Source organism: Poecilia reticulata, chromosome 3 (genome assembly GCF_904066995.2).
Source record: "Poecilia reticulata chromosome 3, P_reticulata-male-v2, whole genome shotgun sequence".
NCBI classification, from domain to species: Eukaryota; Metazoa; Chordata; class Actinopteri; order Cyprinodontiformes; family Poeciliidae; genus Poecilia; species Poecilia reticulata.
Genome location: NC_088832.1, coordinates 8,896,482 through 8,917,198, shown reverse-complemented (window position 1 = coordinate 8,917,198; position 20,717 = coordinate 8,896,482).

Here is a 20,717-nt window from a genome sequence, read left to right as displayed (position 1 = left end):
AAATTTTAACTGATGTGATTCTTTTTATTAAATACACAGGCCTCTTTCATCTCCCATGATTCTTTTATTGTAGTTTTTGTGAACACATGGGGCTAAAGAGCAGCACTTAGGGTCAAAGTGACACATTTTGTTATCAAAAGGCTCAAACCGTGCCACGACATTTAAAATATTAAACAAAAGCAAATATTGCTCTTATTCAGCCGACATGTTCCAATCAATCATTACGTAATAAACGACAAAATACAAAACTTGATCTTCCTTGAAGGCCAGAGGTTTTCAAAGTGTTGGAGATCTAGCCTCCATGCTAGTCTCCATAGTTGCCTCTGTGCTAGCCTACTGCTAGCCTCCATTCTAACCTCCTTGCTAGCCTCCATAGCAGCCTCCATACTAGTCTCAATCTTGTTGAAATTATATAAATGTAAAATATGTCTACACAGGAAAATACAAAAAATGGATCTTCAGTGAAGCAGGTTTTCAAGATGTGGGAGAGCTAGCCTTCATGCTAGTTTTTTGGCTATAAAAATATTCTTATATTTTACTTCCTAACTCGAAGATTTTATTTTGTAACAAAGTTAGGTTTTATTGTGGTTGTTTAAAAAACGTTTTTGTTTATATTCAGATGTTTACATATACTCATTCCAAACGGACCATGATGGACAGAGTGGCCTTAAAGTCCAATGCATTACCACTGTCTGTCATGATGTGTGTGGTTGAAGTCTGGACCCAAATGCAGCCGGCAAAAGATGTAAAAGTTCTGTTATAGATTTAATTAAAAATCTAATTTACAAAAAAAAAGTCCACGAAACCAAAATAAACCCAAACCAGAAACATGAAGAGAACATGAGGAAACCAGGAAAAAGGGAAGAGGAGCAGTGGCATCGAGTAACAAGATCAACCGGCGAGTAACAGTCTGTGATTTGACTATCTAGAGATGTGAGTACATATTCATCAGCTAAAAAAACATTGGCTTTATGTGACTAAAAGTCAGTTTGTTGTAAAGTGGAGCTAATGTGCCAACAAAGATCAAGTTAAGGACAAACATAAATACAAAAATTTTTTAAAAAGCCCTGATGTTACATTGTGAAAAACAAAAAGACTAACGGAACTAAAATGTCTTTCATAAAAGAAACTATGAATCGTGTGATTTTATAGACAAGAAATGTTTCAATAAATTTATGAGGAACACTCCGTTATGGACAAAAAAATATATTTTTTTTTTCTCGCTCTGTGTCTGCTTTATGCTACACACAGGTCTGCTGCCATAACAACCGAGTGACAACAAATCCACTGGCTGACAGAGCAGAGATTACGTTCAGGATTCAACACCAAAAACACCCAAACATTTCCCAAGCAAAGAACAGAACATTCAGTTTGTTACAGTTTTTTGTTTTTAGGCTTGATGTTTTTTTTCTGACTATCAATCAGTGATCATCTGAACAGAAAGGTGGTTGACCAGCTAATTTAAGCGCCTCCTCTACCAATGATGGTCTTGTCCCAATACTTAACACTATTTCGCCCCGCCCATCCAGGCGGACTTTGTCAAAGTGCGTTACTCACAATTCATCACTGCAAGTGATGTTTTGAGGTAAAAGGCAGATTTGTGGCAATGTTTTGTTGTTTTGTTTTTCCTGTCTTTATAGAAAATGCAAAGAAAATAGTATGGCAAGACACGCATTAGTAATAAAGAAGTTTGATATGATAAACTGAGCAGAAAAAAAATAGTCACAAACTATAACTGTGAGGAAAATAAAACAAAATGTTACAAATGCAAGACAAATTTCAGATCTTAAATTAAGACATTAACATATTGGTATAAAGCTTTTGTGATGTTGCAACATTTAAGCACTCTCTTAAATAAAATTATTTCACTTTAAAAATGGAGGTGAGTTTTAGAAAGCAGTGTTTGAGAATAAAAACTTAGTCAGAAGTCTAAATTGATATAATTTATCTCTTCATCAAAGAACTAATTTTAATATATTAAAACTTAAAGAGGGAGTAGATTTCATGTACAAATATTTATTCATTCATCCATCCACCCTTCCATTTTCTTAACACCCTTGTCCCTTAATGGGGTCGGGAGGGTTGCTGGTGCCCATCTCCAACCAACGTTCCGGGCGAGAGGCAGGGTCACCCTGGACAGGTCGTCAGTCTGTCGCAGGGCGTACATATGTCCACTTTTGAAAATCTTTCTAAAATCATTAATGAAGTTGCAACTGAAAAAAGTATATTGTCTTAAAATTTCAGTCACAAAACACACAAGAGTTGATATTTATGTTGAATTTATTTTGCAGAAAGTCATTACAGGGAAAACGTCATACATAATTATGAAATTAATATCTTAAGTTTTTTTGTGGGAGTGGAATAGAAAGCCATTTGGTTCTTATTTCCTTTAGAGATATCATCACGATTTTTAAACAAATGTTTAAAAAATGCTCACACTAGAGGGGACGAAAACTGATGTTAGAGTTCCTTTTACTTAGGTTTTTTCCTTGGTGACTGTTCTCAACCTGGCTTTGTTACAAGTATCTTCCTCTGGCCGATACCTTCTGGAAGAAAATCCCAGTTGGGATTATTGTAACTTTAGTAGCACTTTCACATCCGCTGCTGCTCTCAGGCTGGAGCCTTGCCTTCTCTTATTGTACTGGGCCCTCAGCTCCGTAACAACTTGTTTTTACTGCCGTTAACTTGTCCTCAGCCTTTTTCACTGCAGAGGGAGGTGCGACCGTTAGTAGTTAATGGCCCCCTGCTGCCATCCGCCGTTTCCATCTTCTGTTCCGGTTTGACTGCTAAGTTAAGCTACAGCTGACAACCAACAGCTCTCTGTGAGAGAGCTCCATGATTTAAAAAAGTTATTTTTTAATCAGTAATTCATGCATTTTCTCATTTTTCTTTTATTTAGGTCAAAGTGTATTAAAAAAAACAAAAAAAAAACACGTTTTATATTAGTAGAAATAACTTGCAGTTACTGGGTAATTTTATTTGCTTTATATTCAGTGAAAAATTAACATTGGTCAGTGGGGACATGCTCATTTGGCTGACCTCTACGCCTCAACAACCCATAAGAATGTTCAAAACATGTAGTACCCCTCCCCCCAGCCTCGGCGGGGTCTACTCAGACCACCTGGACCCCGAATTGGCATCAACTGTATCGCTTTAACCTCGCATGCATGAGGGTTAAAAACAATATATATACCTGTAATATTAAAACTCCAAGTTTTGAAAGCTTAACTGTTTTGATGCTCATCAAAACAGGGAAACGCCTGTCATTGACGTCTCTACAATGAAGGTATCAATTTTGAATTGTACAGATTTTCCACATTTTTACAGCCTTACCTGAATAATTATGCCAAGTTATATAAGATATGTTACAGCTATCTTGTCTAACTGGACACAGATAAGTTACTTGACATTTTGGTGGCCCAGACTTCAAGAATCAATAGATTTGTTCTCAGTCTGGTAGTTAATATACCAAATGTCTCTATGTGATACTGTCGATCATTATTATTATGACGATATTATCACTAACTCTGACATTTTTTCCATTATTGAAATGTACTTTTGTGATCTTATTTGAATTTCCATCTAAACTGTCAATAATAATACTAAAACGAAGAGTTTTAAAGCAAGACAATACTAGTCTATCAAATCTCTCATGTTGATATTGTGAGGATGGTTTTGATTTGTTGTGCAACTGTAAACGGAAAGCAATGTCAGAGGAGTCATACATATTATTTAAACACAGGAACGCACATGAAAATATAATCAGACGCATGGAATTAGCTTCCCTTTAGATAAAAAAAGAAGTATTGGCTGAATATCATTAGTTTTCATTAAACCTTTTTACTAGCCTAACTATGACTTACCTTGTGTTCATGGTGAACAAATGCCATGACTTTTGTAAACTAACTAGTTTTGACTAAACTCCATGTAAAAACCCTTGGTGTTTTTTTCGGTGTGTAAACCTTATCTAGGTTCTACAGTGTGCCTCACACTGTGCTCACAATGTGCTAAACAGCCTGGGGATCAAACCAGCCATTTTGTAATTTGAAGTGGACCACTGAGTCACGGTTTCCCATCTTTTTGGCAGGAGGTTGGTTCTGCCAGAGATCCAAGGTTGACTGCTTTACACCCACAAGTTACACACACACACACACACACACACACACACACACACACACACACATTTCCATGTGCATTGAAACCTGTCTGCATATTGATATGCTTGTCAGTAGACATGGACCAGTTGCCAGTATTAGGTTTTAAAAAGTTACAGTTTCAAAACTGCTAAAAATATGTCCTATATACGATTCCTTTATTTTAAAGTTCTTCTCAGGAGATGCCAGAGAAAGTTCCAGATTGACTGGAGAGGCTAGCGCTACTCCTTCTGCTACTTCCTGGCTCAAAAGAATTTTTGGCTTTTCAAAACAACAAACGACATACATAGCGTAACATAATCACCATTAGCTGCAACAATCAACACGATATGTTATTTGTGCAGCCATAGATATATAGTATTTTTTCTTTTGATTTGAATGAAATCGATTAAATCATGTTACTTGTTTTATTAACTTTTTTTGTGAATATCATACCACAAAGTGTTCCAACAAAGTTAATTTTAAATAAATACCTTTCAAACATAACATTTTGGAGCTTTCAGTCAAAATTAAAATATACATTATGTGGTTCATATTAGAATGTTATATACACTAGATTTTTCTTCTAATTTGTATAAATATTTTTCATTCAGGCACAGTAAATGTACCTGAACAATGCATAACCTAAATCAAAAAAGTGTTAGGAATATTTAATTACAGGCATACTCACCACGAGACCCTCTTGAATGAGATTAGAGAGGACAGATATTCTTGGCAGGATGTTTCCATCGAGTTTGTTTGATTTGGCAGGTGGAAGATCCTTTCTTTTGTTGCAGTTTGTCAAAAGGTATTCTTCTTCCACCTTGAAATTGTCTATGATTGACACTTGTTTTTGTTTTGGAAATACACTTGAAGATTGCTGTTCATTTTGTTCCTTCACAATTTCACGTCTCTGCAGATTTGATACTTTTGACAACAATTTTTATTTTACAAAAAAAAAAAAAAGGAACCGCTTTTGTGCGGTTTCTGTACCGTGAATGTTGGTGTTTGTAAATATATAAACAGTTGAAATCTGTGAATGCTAGAATACTCCAAAACAAACTTCTAATTGCTTATTCTAGTAGCTCAAACCCAGAATATACAGTGCCTATAAAAAGTATTCAACCCCTTTGGTGTTTTATCCTTTCAATTCCTTTTACAAATCAACTATGATGATTTTTAAAAATCAACTATGATCAACAAAATGTGGCTTTTTGATTAAAGTAATTACAAAAAAAATTAACAAAATAAATGTCAAATTGAAATCTATAATCATGACATTTGAATAAAACTTGTTTACCTAAAATAAGTGATTGCATAAACATTCAGACAATTTTCTTCCACATGCTTTTTTGTCAAATTCTTCTCATATTTTGATATGTTTTCTTTCTTATTGCCACTCTTTCACAAAGCTTTGGTGAAAAACTAGGGCAGTTGTTGTCTGCAGATTCTCTCCCATCTCAGCTGCTGAAGCCTGTCACTCCTTCAGCGTAGTCATGGTAACCTGGTGGCCTCTTACATTAGACTCTGCTTTGATTGGTCAGTCTGTCTGTAAGGGCGGCCTGATCTAAGCACATCTACACTTGTGCCATGTCACTTCCTTGATGATGGATTTAACCGAATTCAAGGCTGTGTTCAAGAGCTTTGGAGATTTTCTTGTATTCATCTTTTGTTATTGAGAATATTAACTGTCAGAGAACATCTTCTGCTCAGGGTCAGGTGGACCCATCTCGTCTTTTTTATCGTCCTTTGTTGTTTTTGAATATTTTGACTTTTAGTAGACATTTTGCATCACTTGCACCCTACAGATTAATATTTGGACAGTGTTCCTGCTCGTCTTTTCAGGTTTTTTATACCAGAAGTGCTTTAGACTCTTTTCTGTCAAGAATTTTAGAAAAAGTTGTTTTTGTTCAACTTCGGAGATTTAGAAAAGCTCATAAAATTGGTGAAAAATTCCAGTCAGGTTTTTAAATCCTACTTCACAGAGATGGCCCTCTGAAAAGTGTTTAAAAAAACAAATCTTCCTTTAACTACTGAGTCAGAAAGCTCTGTTGTTTTAGCTCTTTCTGACCTTTCAGCTGCCCTTGTTACTGTGAACCAGAGTGTCGATTTAATCATTGAGTGGTGTCACAGTTTTATCTTGATTCAAATCCTACCTGAAACACAGGAACTTTTCTGTTAATTTAAGAGAGTTCTCTTCTTCTATGAGTCCTTTGATTTGCGGAGTCCCAAAAGGCTTTAATAGAGGTCCCTGCTTTTTTTATTTGTTTGTTTGTTTATACACTCCAATATTTTATTAAACCTGTGCGTTGGCTTAAAGGATGTAGAATTCAGTTTTCTGCTGAGTTAAGATTGAAGTACATTATTCTTGCTGTTATGTCACCTCTTATTGTTTTCTATACTTTTTGATCTAAATACTAAAGTTCAGTGCCATGAACCCTTTTTGTAATTTGCCTCTGAACTAATTGTCAGCCGAATCAAACAGAAACTAAGTCAGAGAGCATTATGCTAACCCATTCAGGTGAGTGAATCTTCATAAGTCCAGACAGTGTGAACGCACTGTGTGATTAGGTAACTTTATTAGTTGGTCACACTTGAACAAAACTAGATTTTGTATCAATGACACATAAGTATAAGTAAAAATGGTGTCCCATAAATGTCCTTCTATCGCTGAACCTTTCAACATCACAATGTGAATACTACAGTGTCAGCTGCTTTGGAAAGCAACGCTAGCTGTATTAAGTTTGATCTGAGATATGAGAGAAAAAGGACCTTCCAAAGAAATCCTACCAGGCGCCCAACACCATAAACATGTTGTTCTCTGTTCAATATCAAGAACATGCACATGTGTATTTTTTCTTTTCTCCGTTCACAGGAGCTCAGTTATAGAAAATGTTAGCAAAGCAGAGAATAGTATTCGCGAGAAAGTTAACGATAATCATCTGCTGTGAATCTGCAGCTTCCGTTTCCTATGGTCTTTGTCATTTGCCAAATTTCACAGGATCCATGACTCCCAGCAACTTTGTCAAACACGGGGAAATGGAGGGCTGGAACACTTCCCCTCTCTGAGATTGAGACAGATGAAACAAGCTGCAAACATTCCTGGACCCTTTTTGGGGAGTGATCATCCTCCCTTCAGTAACAACTCTGCTTCCAGCTAACTAGATGCTTACAGCACTCAAAGGAAACTGAATGTTTAATCATCTGGCTTGATTTGGGCGCTTGTAAGAAACAGTTTGTAACTTCAGACAGAAAAACTGCTCGAGCATTTATCTGTAATGCCTTGCTGTGATTCCAGCTGAGTTGTTCCTGGATCACGGATGATGTGTTTTGTGAGTCACAAAGTCTGGACCGGAGAAATCGAACATTTTTTTTTTTTTAATGTATTTGTTTATTCTTGATTAACCTTTCAGTCTTTGCTTGGTTGTATTTTTTTATTATTATTATTCCAGAAGAAGCAGAGACAGTAGTTACAGCCAGAAGGAAACATTTGACTTTTAGCTGCATCTCAGCATTGCTACTGTGTTGCAGAGGTAAGAAGCAAAATATTTGTTCAGGAAAATTGAAGACCGATTATTACTTTCAAGTGATTTACATATAAAATGTTACCTGAAAAAGGATGCATCCAGGGAAATCTCTGTTTTGGCATGGAGGAGTATGACTGTTTTTTTGTAAGTGCGTGAATGAAAGACTACTTCACGTCCGTATCAATTTACGTGTGATATGCATGCAAAATTATATATTTTTTTACCAACTGAATTTCTGCTTTTTGAGGAAAAGCATGTTTTAGGTGGTAAAAGCTAAATATGAGAAGAAAACATAAACACACTCAGACACACACTCAAAAAAAACCCCCTCCAGCTTTACTCGTCTCCCTCGGAAACGGCTGTACATTTTGTAACTGCATGAGATTGATCGTGTGAATATTGAGTGCTCAGCAAAGGTCTTGATGGACATGGAAAAACGGAAATTTCCGATGATGGAGTACGGTAGATTAAAAATTGTGTGGTGGCGGTCTGAATTGAGAGCTCGGCCTTCTTGCTGGATTGCAGAATCTTTAAATAGTGTCTGATATTTAAAACAGACTCTCATTGCAGGAGCAAGAGCTCCAGTGTAATTCTTTATGATAGAGTACGCTGAGAGAGAGGGCTATGACAGCACTACTCACTGGACTTGTATTATGCAAGCTTTGCACATCATAGCCATCCGGTATGCTGATATTAAAATAATAATAAACAAATAAAAAAACACCTCCAGTCTTGCTCTTTTTCAGCAAAAAAAGCCACTTTGTTTTGATGCCAAAATTAATTTATTGACACTTTCCGAAGCCTGTGTCCCTACATCTAAACACAGAGTTGACAAAGGGATAAAAAAAACACAACTTTATGACCCCATTGGGAATTTTCTGTTTCTGCTGTATGAATATCTCAACCTAAACACAACAATGTGTGCATTATATATGTATGAGCCGCATCAACACCTCTAAAAGGTTTGCGGCCTTTGTTAGAGGAATGGATTTTGGTTTTATAATGATAACATTATAGCTATAAAAAATGTTATTCTGTTTCTCGAAAGAAAAAAAAGAAAGAAGTTTAATGCAGAAATGCCTATGTCACTTAACAGTTGTTCAGCAGCCAGTGACGCCCTCCAGAACGTAAACAGCTAAATGTCATTGCTAACGCAGCTAGCTGTTCACAGAGTACATCTCAAAATGTTGAGAAATGTTTATGCCAATACAACTGTAACCATTGTAATCCCAGTTTAGAAATGGTTATACTTTGTTAGGATTTTGATGTTTTACTGTAGTAAACATTGTTGTTGACATTTTGGATTCAGATTTTTACAACCAAACATAAAATTAATACTGATTGAATATCATCTAGAGTAGTGGCTAATGTCTAAATCACTTTCGTTTCTTGAGTCGCAGTTTTGTACACCCGTCTTTATGAGTGCGGCTAGAACAAGAGTATGCTTTCTTCCATCAGCTTATGTTAGCTATGCCTCTCCCTCCCTCGCCGTCCTCCTTCCACATCCTCTGTTGTTCATTTTGATTGACAACTAAACGATAAGTGAGATTAATTAGAAGCTCGCCTTAGTTTCCCGATCTTTAGACATTCCAAACCCACCGTCTGAGTATTTTGTCAACTCCGACCACTGTTTTTCCTGTTGATCAGACAAAAATAAACAAAATTTACAAAATTGTTCTGCAGGATCAATCAAATTTTGATTATCTTTGCTAATTGTGTAAAAATAAAAATAATATATATTATAGATAGATAGATATAAAATTAGCATATATTTCTCACAGGAATTACTAAATATGCAAATGAGAGATTTATTTTCTTTAGTTTCATCCAGTCGTTGAAGTACCACTCTTGCTCGACTATTCTTCAAATGTAAGAATTGCGGGAAGTTACATGCATTTTTACAAATAGAGGAAACAATTTCAGTCGTTCCTGAACCTTTGGATTGAGTGATCTCATGCGATAGCTGGGCCAATACTTGAGTGCAGACAGAAATGTTTTATTACTCTAATGTTTTGGAAACTACTCGTCCATATTTGGATGCAGGAATAATGAACAACATTTTTGATGTTTTGACTTTAAACAGTTTGGTTCAGTTCACCAAAAAACTAGTGATGAGCTTGTAATGAGGATAATGAGGTCTGACTCTGTTGTAATGATCCTGAAACAACAAGGGGGTTATTCATAAAGTAGTTACAATATCTTCTGTTTGTTCCGCTGTTTCATTTTTATTTGTTTTATCTCACAAAGCCCACTGTACTAAACTTATGCAGATAGAAAACACAACCAAAAGGTCCAAAAGAGAAGTTTGCATTTTGCTTTTGCCTCAAACAGAAACACAGATGTTAGTTTATGTTTCATTTTTTCAATACAAGAGGACATTAGGAAGAACATCTGACAAGAGGGACCATGTCATAATCATGTTTTAAATTAGTAAAAGAAGGCGCTACTCACTAAAAAAACATGGAAAAATGTGTCCTAAGCTTCTGAGCCACATGTACGGAAGCTCTCGGGAGACAATTAGGTTTTACAACGTTTATTTACAAACTAGAATATGAATGAATTCTGGGACAAATGCAGCAGAATGGAACACTGCAAGGAAACAAGCAGCTAGGTATGAGGTTGTGAATGATGGATAGAGGAGAGATGAGTGGAGGCCTTGCTGGTTGGAGAGCAATGGAAGGACGCAAGGGAAGAAGCGAGTGAAATGTGAGGTTGTTGGCTTTGTGTGTGGTGGTTGATCCAATGAAAGCCAGGCTTGGCAGGCCAATGAGAACTCCGGGGACGGGGAACGTGAAGAACCAAGGGGGCTGGGGCAGGTAAGGTGGAGCGTGTTGGACGTAGGAATGCATTGGGATGATGAAACTCAGAGGAAGATCCCGGGAACTATCACAGCCTTGAACAATGAGAAAATCCTAGGGAGGTGAGATGGAACGAGCAGCTCAGAGGTAACCTTTAACGAGGAGCACAACAAGTCGAATAGTGAAGGCTGAAAAACATCTCAAAGATCCCGTAGGAGCACGGAGGGCTCGGGTTACCGGGGCGGATAACAGAGAGTGACTGACAACCAACTCAATGTATCCTCCTGCTGGTTGGCTTAGCCTTCACAGGTGGATCTGCATCAGGATTCCCATGGTTTCCTGGAATCCTAAGGGGAAACCAAAGAGAAACCAACCACACAAAAACAACAACCCTCATTCCTGACAGTACTTTATATCAGACAGAAAATAACATACCTGTCAAGTTTTGGACTTCAGAATACGGGAAATGTTGTCGTCCGGTGCTACTGTCAGAGCGGGTGGGGGGACGGGGTGGTGAGGAGGAAACGAGGAGACTTATGGTGGTTCACTCCAAATGTGTTTTGAGCATCAGATGCGTCTGGTTAACTTCCAAGGTCTTTGTGGAGCGCCGGATACGTTGGATGCACTCGATGCGTCAAACGCTCCAAACGGTCAATGACATGCTGGTAACCTCAAGTAACAAAAGTTGTGCAATAAAGAGGTAATTTGAGTTTTGTTTACTATCCTTGGAAATATGCTAATTCTGTATTTGCATTTGTAATTTTTATTTTATTTAATTATGTTAATTATTGAGTAAAGCCAGTTTAGGAACAGATCTGGTTTTGCATCTAGGTTCAGACTTGGAATTGTTCTTAGAGTTGCACAATATGTGCAAAGCTGTGTAAATTTGTCTCTGGAGCATTTTTACCAATCACACTGAGCCATTAGGATTTTTATATTTTTTTTAAAAGAGCCTGTGGCACCAAATGTTGAAAGACTCATTCACTTTACCACTGTTGATGCCTGTAACATAGTTGGGGTGTTATGAATCATCCTTTAAATAAGGTTGTACAAAGTTTCCTTGGAGGAAGTTACACATGTAAAGGGATACAATCTGTGTGTAATATGCTTGAGAACACATTAGATTTTTTTTTTCTCACAGTATTGGAACTGCGTGAAATCAGCACCCTTTGTTGTCCAGACTGAAACTCATCAGCTAAAATGGGAAAGTTTCAGATCAAATATGCATCCTTGATTTATAACAAAACACAATTCTGCACAAACTGTGTTCCTCAGGAAGAGGTGATGTTTGTGCCTGTACTGCAGCCCGTGTTTTGGGGTTTCTCCTTGGTTCGCTGCTGCGCGTCTGTGGCTGCTGGAGCCTGCAGTAGTAGAACATGAAGGTAGAGTCAACAGTTCCGCTTTGGTTGTTGCTCTGAAAGAAGAACAGGCTTCTTAGCCTCAGGTAAGGAAGCATGGTGGCTCATTTACATATCCTTAACATCCTTATCTGCATGTGCAGATATCTGTGAAAGGCTTAGAGTGACTGCGCCGTAATCTTTGGCAAAGATAGACAAATCAGGTGCAGTATTTTCTGCTCTAAACAAAGTGGCGCTAGGTGTTTTGTCATATTATTGACCTATAGCTTTCTGTCAACATGTGACACTAATAGACTTCTAGCATGATGGATAACGGAGTGAAATGCCTGCCAGCTGGCTAAAGATGTAATCCTTTTTTCTTGTTCCTGAATTTTTAGAGGTATGAATCTAAAGAGACAACCGGCTCACAGTGGTGCCTTTGACACGGTGATTGGTTTGGAAGTTTCAAACATTTTTAAGCGGCCTCCGCCTGACTGCTTGTTTTGAAGATGAGATGTGTGTTGCAGTTATAAGTGATTCCTCGCGGATTTACAATGCATTCTGATGTATTAGAAAATGAATGCTGTTTACTATGTATTGCTCTCTGGGAACCGTATTTCCATATCCTCCACTGTTGTGCATTTTGAATGAATTTGTTCCACCTGAGTTCTCATTTACCTGACAGCAACGTTATTCTCTTTCAGGAGTCTTTAACGTAGCCTTTTCCTCTCAACAAGGCTTTGGAAAGTTGACAGTTTTCGACGCGTGTGAGATTCAGAGCAATGGCTTTGGAAGGGTAAGGGTTAAAATAAGAAGGTCGATCGCAAAAGAGTAGCTTGTTTTTTCAGTGGGGGCAGTAAATCCTTTTAGTTAGCTTGGATTGCAACAGACATTTTGAGAAAAAGGTTTAACACACCAATTCATTCAGATTAGCATATTTGAATCTGCATCAAAATAATGGCATGTTGGATTGAAAAATGTCTAGTAAGCTGTATTTTACGAGATAAACGTTGCAAAGATTTCATTTTAAATGAAAGACTAACCGTCATTAAACATGCATTTCAAAACATCCTGATATATGTTGATCCATCTGTTTCGAATCCTATATAACTCATTACCAATATCTCATACAAAAAGTAACCCTGAATAATACAAAATATGTAAAAACATGTCTGCTTCTAACATACAAACAGCTTTCTTATCTTCCCCTCCCAAGATGAAACGTTTTGACAGTAAAACCTCCAACTGAATTGCAGAAAGGAATATTTTAGAGACCTAACAGACCGGCATTCTCCACAGATTTAGAAGCTCCCAAAGTTGAGCCCAGGTGGCAGTAATTTGCTAAAGTTCATGAGGGAAAAATGCAATTCAAAAAATAAAAATCTAACAGAAGAAGAGCTAACGTGGTAAATTCTGCCCCAGTTCTGATCCGGATTATTACTCTAATGTGCACACCAACACTTTATCATTGGCAAGCTGCGCAGTGGAGGTGTAAAAACACCTAGAACCAATGAATGGCATCTGTTGACAGTCTGAATTTCCACCACTTACCAACTATGCATATTTTTATACGCATGTGGGCTTAAGTGCACTAAAGTAGCCATCCTAATATAACACTAAGGACACCATCTGTCACAACACTCTAACGCCGCACATCTATATACAGTTGGTTTTCTCCCAAGTACATGTCATTTGGCCCAAAACAAGTTTCTACAAGCTGACAAGTTGGAAATGAAATGAAGTCAAATACTTACATCAAATCTGTTGTTCTTAACAGAAAAAAGGAATATATATATATATGCTGCTAATTAACATTCTTAAACAGGGGATAGCATTTTTTGCAGTGGTTATTGATTTAATTTAACAAAGCAATCTGAGGGTGTCAGCTGGCATTTTGCAGTGACAGATGACACATACAAGTAAAAAAAATAATAAGCAGCACATTTCTTTTACTTGAGAAACATAATGATTGCAGTCGTCTTAACGGGCTTTCTGCTGACTCTGTTAGCCCTGTTTGCTGTAGCTAAGCTGCGTTAGGTCTTCATCCCTTAGCTTTGGGGGATTTTTGCTATATAGGGGCTCAATAAAGTAAATATGAATCCTGTTCATATTTAGCTATGAACATCAAAAGATTTCCTGGTCTTCTTATTTGGCTTGTGTTTTGGTGATTTAAATGATATAGAGGAGGCTCATCTATTAATTACTGTTCAAAAGAACGCTTCAAGAAGACAAGTAGATAGACTCGTGTTTCACTGGCTGGCATCTCATACACAGCTTTCCTGATTTGGATGCCTGGTGTTTATTCAAGGTCATTCAATAGGTTGCTATAAATGGTTTAGAAATGTTTTCTTTTGCATGAAGGAATATGCTGATGGAACTGAGCGATGAGCCTTAATTTGGGTCAAGTTGAATTCATTAAAATCGAATCAAATTTAAGTTGTATAGCACCTTTCAGTAACAAGGCATTTTAAAGCCACTAGAGCCAATAAATCCCTTAAGGTAAAAAAAAAAAAAAGAGTTGTGGTTACGATTGCTACAACTAAGAGGAATCTGAAGTTGAATATCCATTTTTTACTTAGCAAACCAAATGTTTGGGGCGGTGATTAAAGTGAAATACCACAAACATACAAAGTCATAGAAGACACAGTCAACAACATTACATTTTAAGTTCAGTTCTTCTTTTTATTGCATGGTTTAAAGCCACAAAAAAGCTTGTATGTGATTTTGAAAAATCCAGTTGCACATTACAACTTACCAAGTATGTTTTGTTGTGAAAAACCTTCCTTAATTTCTTACTTGATTGCTCAGTGATTATTACTTAGAATATTACGACTTTAACTTCATTTTGACATGAACAATTCCTAAAAACCAACTTATTTGAAATCTATGAATCACAGATTCTGTTGCAGCAGACAAACTGCCAAGGCTGACAAATTGTCTGACAATTATACCATAACAATTTTTCAAGTATTGACTAATTGTCAAGGTGCACAGGTTCGAGTCCTGGCCTTAATGAACTTTGCTGCATGTCTTCCCCCTCTCTCATTACCCACTCTCCTGTCTGACCACTCTCAAATCAAAGACGCTAGAGCTAAACTCTTACGGTGAAAAAAAATAGGTTGTGGTTACGATTGCAACAACTTAGAAGAATCAAAAGTTTAATTTTCCACTGAAATATTTAGGTCATATTCTTAGGATTGTTCTTTTAGGAGATGATGATGATGATGTGAAGCAACAGTGTTGTAAGTTATTAATTCAAGCCAATATATTGGCACATACATTTATCGTGTGCAGAGATGATGTTGATGTGTCGTTTTTTTATTTTTTTTATTTGTTGCATTGTTTTTTTTGTATTGCTGACCTGTGATGTGCCTACATAAAGCCATGATAAAGAAACTGCAAGTAGCTTATCAGAAATTCCCCTCAGACTTCCAAGATGGAGATCTGCAAGTCAAATATTTTCCATGACCGATTAACGTTTCATGCCTTACTGAAGAACTTCATGTATAAATTTATCTGGCTATTGAATGCGTCAAACGACTTAATAGTTGTGTCTCTATATGTAAGCTGTAACATACGGAGACACAAGAAACACTTCTATCTTTTTTAAGCAGTGAAAAGACTGTTTACATTGGGATGGTTGTGTTTGTCTTCTTTACTCAACAATTTGTTTTATATTTCTTATTTTCAAACGACATGGTCTACTTTTTGTCTAGGAAACGAAGGCGTATCATTATTCTGGAACTGCTGTTCTAAGGCTATTTTACGTCTTCTGTCGAAATACCCTCCAGAGAAGTAATTAGCAAGAGACCCACACCAGCACGCAATTATCTCATCAATTACGTTCCTAAAAGCAAGAGAGAACTTCATTAGAAAAGTGTCTATACGCATCAAACCCCAAGCTGTCAAAGCCGCGAGAGGTGAGCAGAGGTCTGGACCACCTTAGTGTCTTTTACGCCTTAATGTAATCCCCCTCCTAGATTAATGCTGCAACCTCTCCGGCTTAAGAAAAGTTCAGTGAATTCCCAATACAAGTCGCTCACTGAGTCTAAACTGTTTTTTTGTTTTTTTTGTTCTTGTTGTTGAATCTCATGGGCGCCAAGTTGTCTCTATCTCTTTCTTCACTCTAATGTGCAGAATCAGATAAATGGGCCAAACACATCAGAAGTAATTAGCTCATGGATTGTTTGCAAAATTGCCTGCGGGGCATACATACATCATAACATAGTTCTATGTAGTCAATTTATGTGCGCAACCCTGCAAAGTAAAATGACAACAAAATCATTATTTGTTCACTCTGGAGTCTGTTTGCTCAGAATATCTACACACGAAGAACTTGCACAAATGATTGCATACTTATTGATCTGCTCCTTGGACCTCTTTTGACTTTTAATCAGCATATTCTTTTTTTTTTTCTCCAAATCCTTAGCTGATACACTACACTTATTCTGTCATTGGAATTGAATAAATCTACACTTTACTCTTTTGGCAATAAAAAAAAGAAAATCCATACATCTCTAAATGTTTGTGATCAGTAGAAGACCAACGACACCATAAAGTACGGAGAGGTTTCGCTTCGATTTCATTATATTTATATAGACCCTAATTCAAGACAAAAGCCCTTTCAGGGCAGTTTGCTCAGAGTGAAGCCCAACAAATCCCCTTTGAGCGAGCACTTGGCAGGAGCGATGAGGAAAAGAAATCCCTTTTTAGGAGCAAGAAACCTTTGGCAGTAGCAGCCTCAGGAAAAGCAGCCATCTGCCTCGACCAGTTGGGGTGTGGGGACAGCAAGAAACAAACCATACAGAGAGAGACAACAAACAATAAACACTGGGCAGTTTGTTTAGGCCAGAAATATTCATCTCTGGGGGCAAAGATGCTTTCTGGAAGGTACAAAAAGAGGAAAAACATAATAAATAACAGCAGGATGATAGATGGTAAAGACATGCAATAGTGATGTACAAAATGTCTTTAAAGGGCAGGTTTTCAATTATTGCACAATAACAAACTATTCTATATAAAAAGGAAAGTTATATATAGAGGGTCTAAATCCCCAAAGTGAGAGATTATTTCACAGGAGGAACTCTATGAAAGCTGAAAGCTTTTGATGTCAGCATTGTCAAATGAAGCATCGACAACTAACAGGACATGAATAGAAACCTATTTAATGTATAACTCTGTACAGTTTGATACGAAATTTATGGCATAACTTTGGGTGCCTTTATATGAGCCCTGTTTAGTCCACTTTAATCCCGCTCTAGTTTATTTGCCTAGAAAGTCCGGTTCGTTTGGGAAGGTGTGAATGCCCAATCAAATTGTGATGCGGACCAAAGAAGCGAACCCTCGTCCGCCTAAAAACCCGGGTCTCAATTTTGTTGAAGTGAATTCGAATGCATATGTGAATGTGAAGCAGACCGGAGACCGCTCCAAAAGCAAGAAGTGGACTACAGCACAGGGCATTCTGAGAAAATACAACCAAAACAAACACGTGTCTAGAGCTAGCAGTAGTAATTTCTCGTGGTCTTTCACCAAAGTCGAGAAAAATCCTACAGCTGATGCTTCTCCATTTTGGTTTACATTTTGTGAAGCAGTAGTTTCGCTCGATGTCGTCTTCAGAGGTTTTCACGTTTCCTCCATGGGTTCTTGGTGCAACAGGAGATGGAGTGAACAGGTTTTCCTAAGGGTTTAGATCATTTGACATAGTGTAAAAGCAAACGGCAGCAAATGAAAATGTAACAATGTGACTTAGAGGTCTAAGAGCAACAGGACATTAACTACATCAGTACAGGATATTGACGTATTGATTCATTTTCATATAAATATTTTTCTCTTACGAATTAATAAACAGGAAGTTTTAAACTTTGAAAGCTTATGTGGGCTAACACTGTGATTACCACTCACTCCCATGCTGTCCTAATGTCACTGAAAGCTGATTGTGGACAAATCAGTAGCAAATAAACTTTATCTTTCATCGCATTAATTGCCCAGTGATGGCAACAGGCATGCTCAGGTTGCTTTTTTTATACACTGGTGGTAATGGAAGTGATTGGAAAACTTGAATTATATTATTTTTTATAATACATTTTATGTTGGATATCATGTGGATGTACAAAGTTTCCACAAACCACTTCAAAGTTTCTTAGAAAAAAAAGTTAATCTTTTCAGCCACTGTTCTCTGTCATGTCTTCTGTCACAAAAGACAAAGTGAAGCTAATATCCCTTTTTAATAGGAACACACCAGCAAACCCGACTACAATGTACACAGACCTTTTGCTGGCCCATCAAAGTGCAACACATTTTTCATTTTTAGCCGAAGGGGAGAATCAAAGAACCCACCCTTCGAACTCACAGCCAGTTACACAATATCTTCTGCTGCCTCCACTTTTCTTCCCGTTTGCTTTCATCCGACCCTCTTGGAGAGGGGACAGCGGATTCTCTTTCTTCTGCTCCTAGGCCTTTCTGTTTGATCTCAGTAATTCGGCTAATGAAGCTGGGCCTCTGGCAGGCAGCTGGCACGCACACTAAAGGCAGCAGCCCTGAGATGTGGCCCCCAGATCTCAGTCGACCTCGTCGCGCCACCCCGTCTGACTCAGCAGCGTTCTCTCTTAGAGGAACCCAAATGCCACACGAACGACGTGAAGGAATCGGCCATAATTACACACTGCTGCCAAACCATCACAATCCAGAAGTAATTGAATCTGGGTCGATCTGAACCTAGCAGTACCAGTGAACCAAATATCTTTTTTTTTTTTTGTACTTTTAATATGTGTATATATATCTGATTTATATTGACTCCTCTTGTGTGGTTTGTTTCATGTTAAAATTTTAGTCGCCTTTTCTTGGCAGTTTTGTAATCCTCGTCCTTCAACATATGAACATGCTAGCATCAACCTGCTCCTTCAATTTTTGAAAGTTATTCTTATCATGAAATTTGAACTGTGCCAGACCGAACTTTCTCTTGGGACCTGGGAAGAGCTGAGAACCTTCCGAGTCGGCAGTCTTCAAGGCAACTGCAAACCTCTCAGAAATGCTAATGTGTGATTTCTTCTAGATTAGTGGGACCCATGCGGAGCTATAGATACTGAAACACTATACCATAGCCGGTGGCTGTCCTGCTTTTGTTTCCTGAGCATCTTGCTAAACGGAAACGTGATGCTGGATGCCGGCGTTCTAAAAAAGAAGGCAACTGCTGATTTTACAGAAGATTTTTAATTAAAGCTTATTTTTCCATCTATTGTTTTTATGCCAACATTTGTGCACCAACTCCTCGAAAACAAGAACGCTTAAAGCTGCAGTATGTAATGTTTACAAAACATATTTCTTGAAACTGTCACTATGTCAAATAGTGTATTATTTTTATAAAAGTAACAGCGTCATCCCCCCCGACCCCCCAAAAAAATAACTTCAGCAATTTAACCAACAACAATAAAATATACAACCTATTCACCGCAAGGTGGTGGCAGCTGAGCTCGTTGTTGGTTTTATTAATGCTAGATCTATTTCCTGTGGCATGGAATATGACCTGAGGTATGCTCGCTGTGTCTGAACGCTTCCAGTCTCTCTAGAGTGAAATATAGAAGGCATGCTCTGCTCTGTGCACCGACTGAATGCCATGTCCTGCAGCCAGGCACAGATGGCATGAAAGAAAGCCTGAGCTCTATAGAGCAACCCAACTTTAGGGCCCTAACAGAAAGACTGTGGTAGAACAAACTCGATGTTTCCCATCAGCAGAATCCAGCTCTCCTACCAGGCGGCTACGCTTTCTGAATTTCTTTCTAGGCTTCGTTTTTTTTTTATTTCTCTTTTGAACGAACTTTACCACCCGAATGCTGTAAATTCGCTGCGGCGTGGAAGCACTCTGAGGTGGAGCAAAGCAGCGAGTAAGATCGTTTTCATTTATGAGCAGAGATTTGACAAAGATTAGTGTGATATCTGAGCGTTACGATAAGGTCAATGGGTCAGTAAGCACTGTTGCCTTGAAACAAGAAGGTCCTGCAGTAAAATCTCGGCTTGGGCTGTTTCTGCATGGAGTTTGCATGTTTTTCCAGAGGTTCCTTTCAGCCAAAAACCAAGACTGCTGGGCTAATTTCCTATTCTAAATTGCCCCCTAAGTATACGTGTGTGCATTGTTGCTTGTTCTGTGTGTCACTGTGTTGCTGTGTGACGGATTAGCGACTAAGTCAGAGTCATCTCTCGCAGAATCATTTCCAGAGATAGGCGCCATCACCCAGAACGCTGCACAAATACAGTGAGCGGGAATAGATTTATCTTTGACTAACTAGAGGGCTATGAAATTGAAAATGGACTCTGGAGCATTTTACAAAAATAACTGATATACATAGTAAGTGTCAAAAGTCTTAAAAACCACTTCATCATATTGCCTATTTGAAAAGAATAGTTGAATATGTTAAACCTTGTGTAGCTGTGAGATTGCAACGCCTTTGCTCTTCAGCAATAGCGCAAAGACAAAGTGGGGATAAAGTTCTTCCATATTTAAACCAGCAGAGGAGTCCATATAGAGTTAAAGGTACATTTATGTTTGCTTTGATGTTATTATTCTTAAATCTCTTTATATATAGCACTGTCACAAAATCAAAATTCTTTTTCCTATTTTTCTCTGTTTCCACCTAAAACTTTTTCTATTCCAACTGATGACAGTCAAAATTTTCGCTTCAGTATTTTTTCTTTTTTCTTTCCCACATTTATGAACTGCACTGCGTTACAGTCCTGCGGGTCTGGACCCCGGCAAAAACCTGTCCCTGTGAGTTCACTTCGACGTTTCTGCAAAATGTCACAGCGCAGGTTCACCGTTTCAGCATTTCCATCTTACATGCTCGGAGATTATAGTCCCTCTAATGCAAATTCTAAAATTTAATTAAACTGAGCTGATGGAGTTTAGAGTGGCAGCAGAGGCAGCAGTTG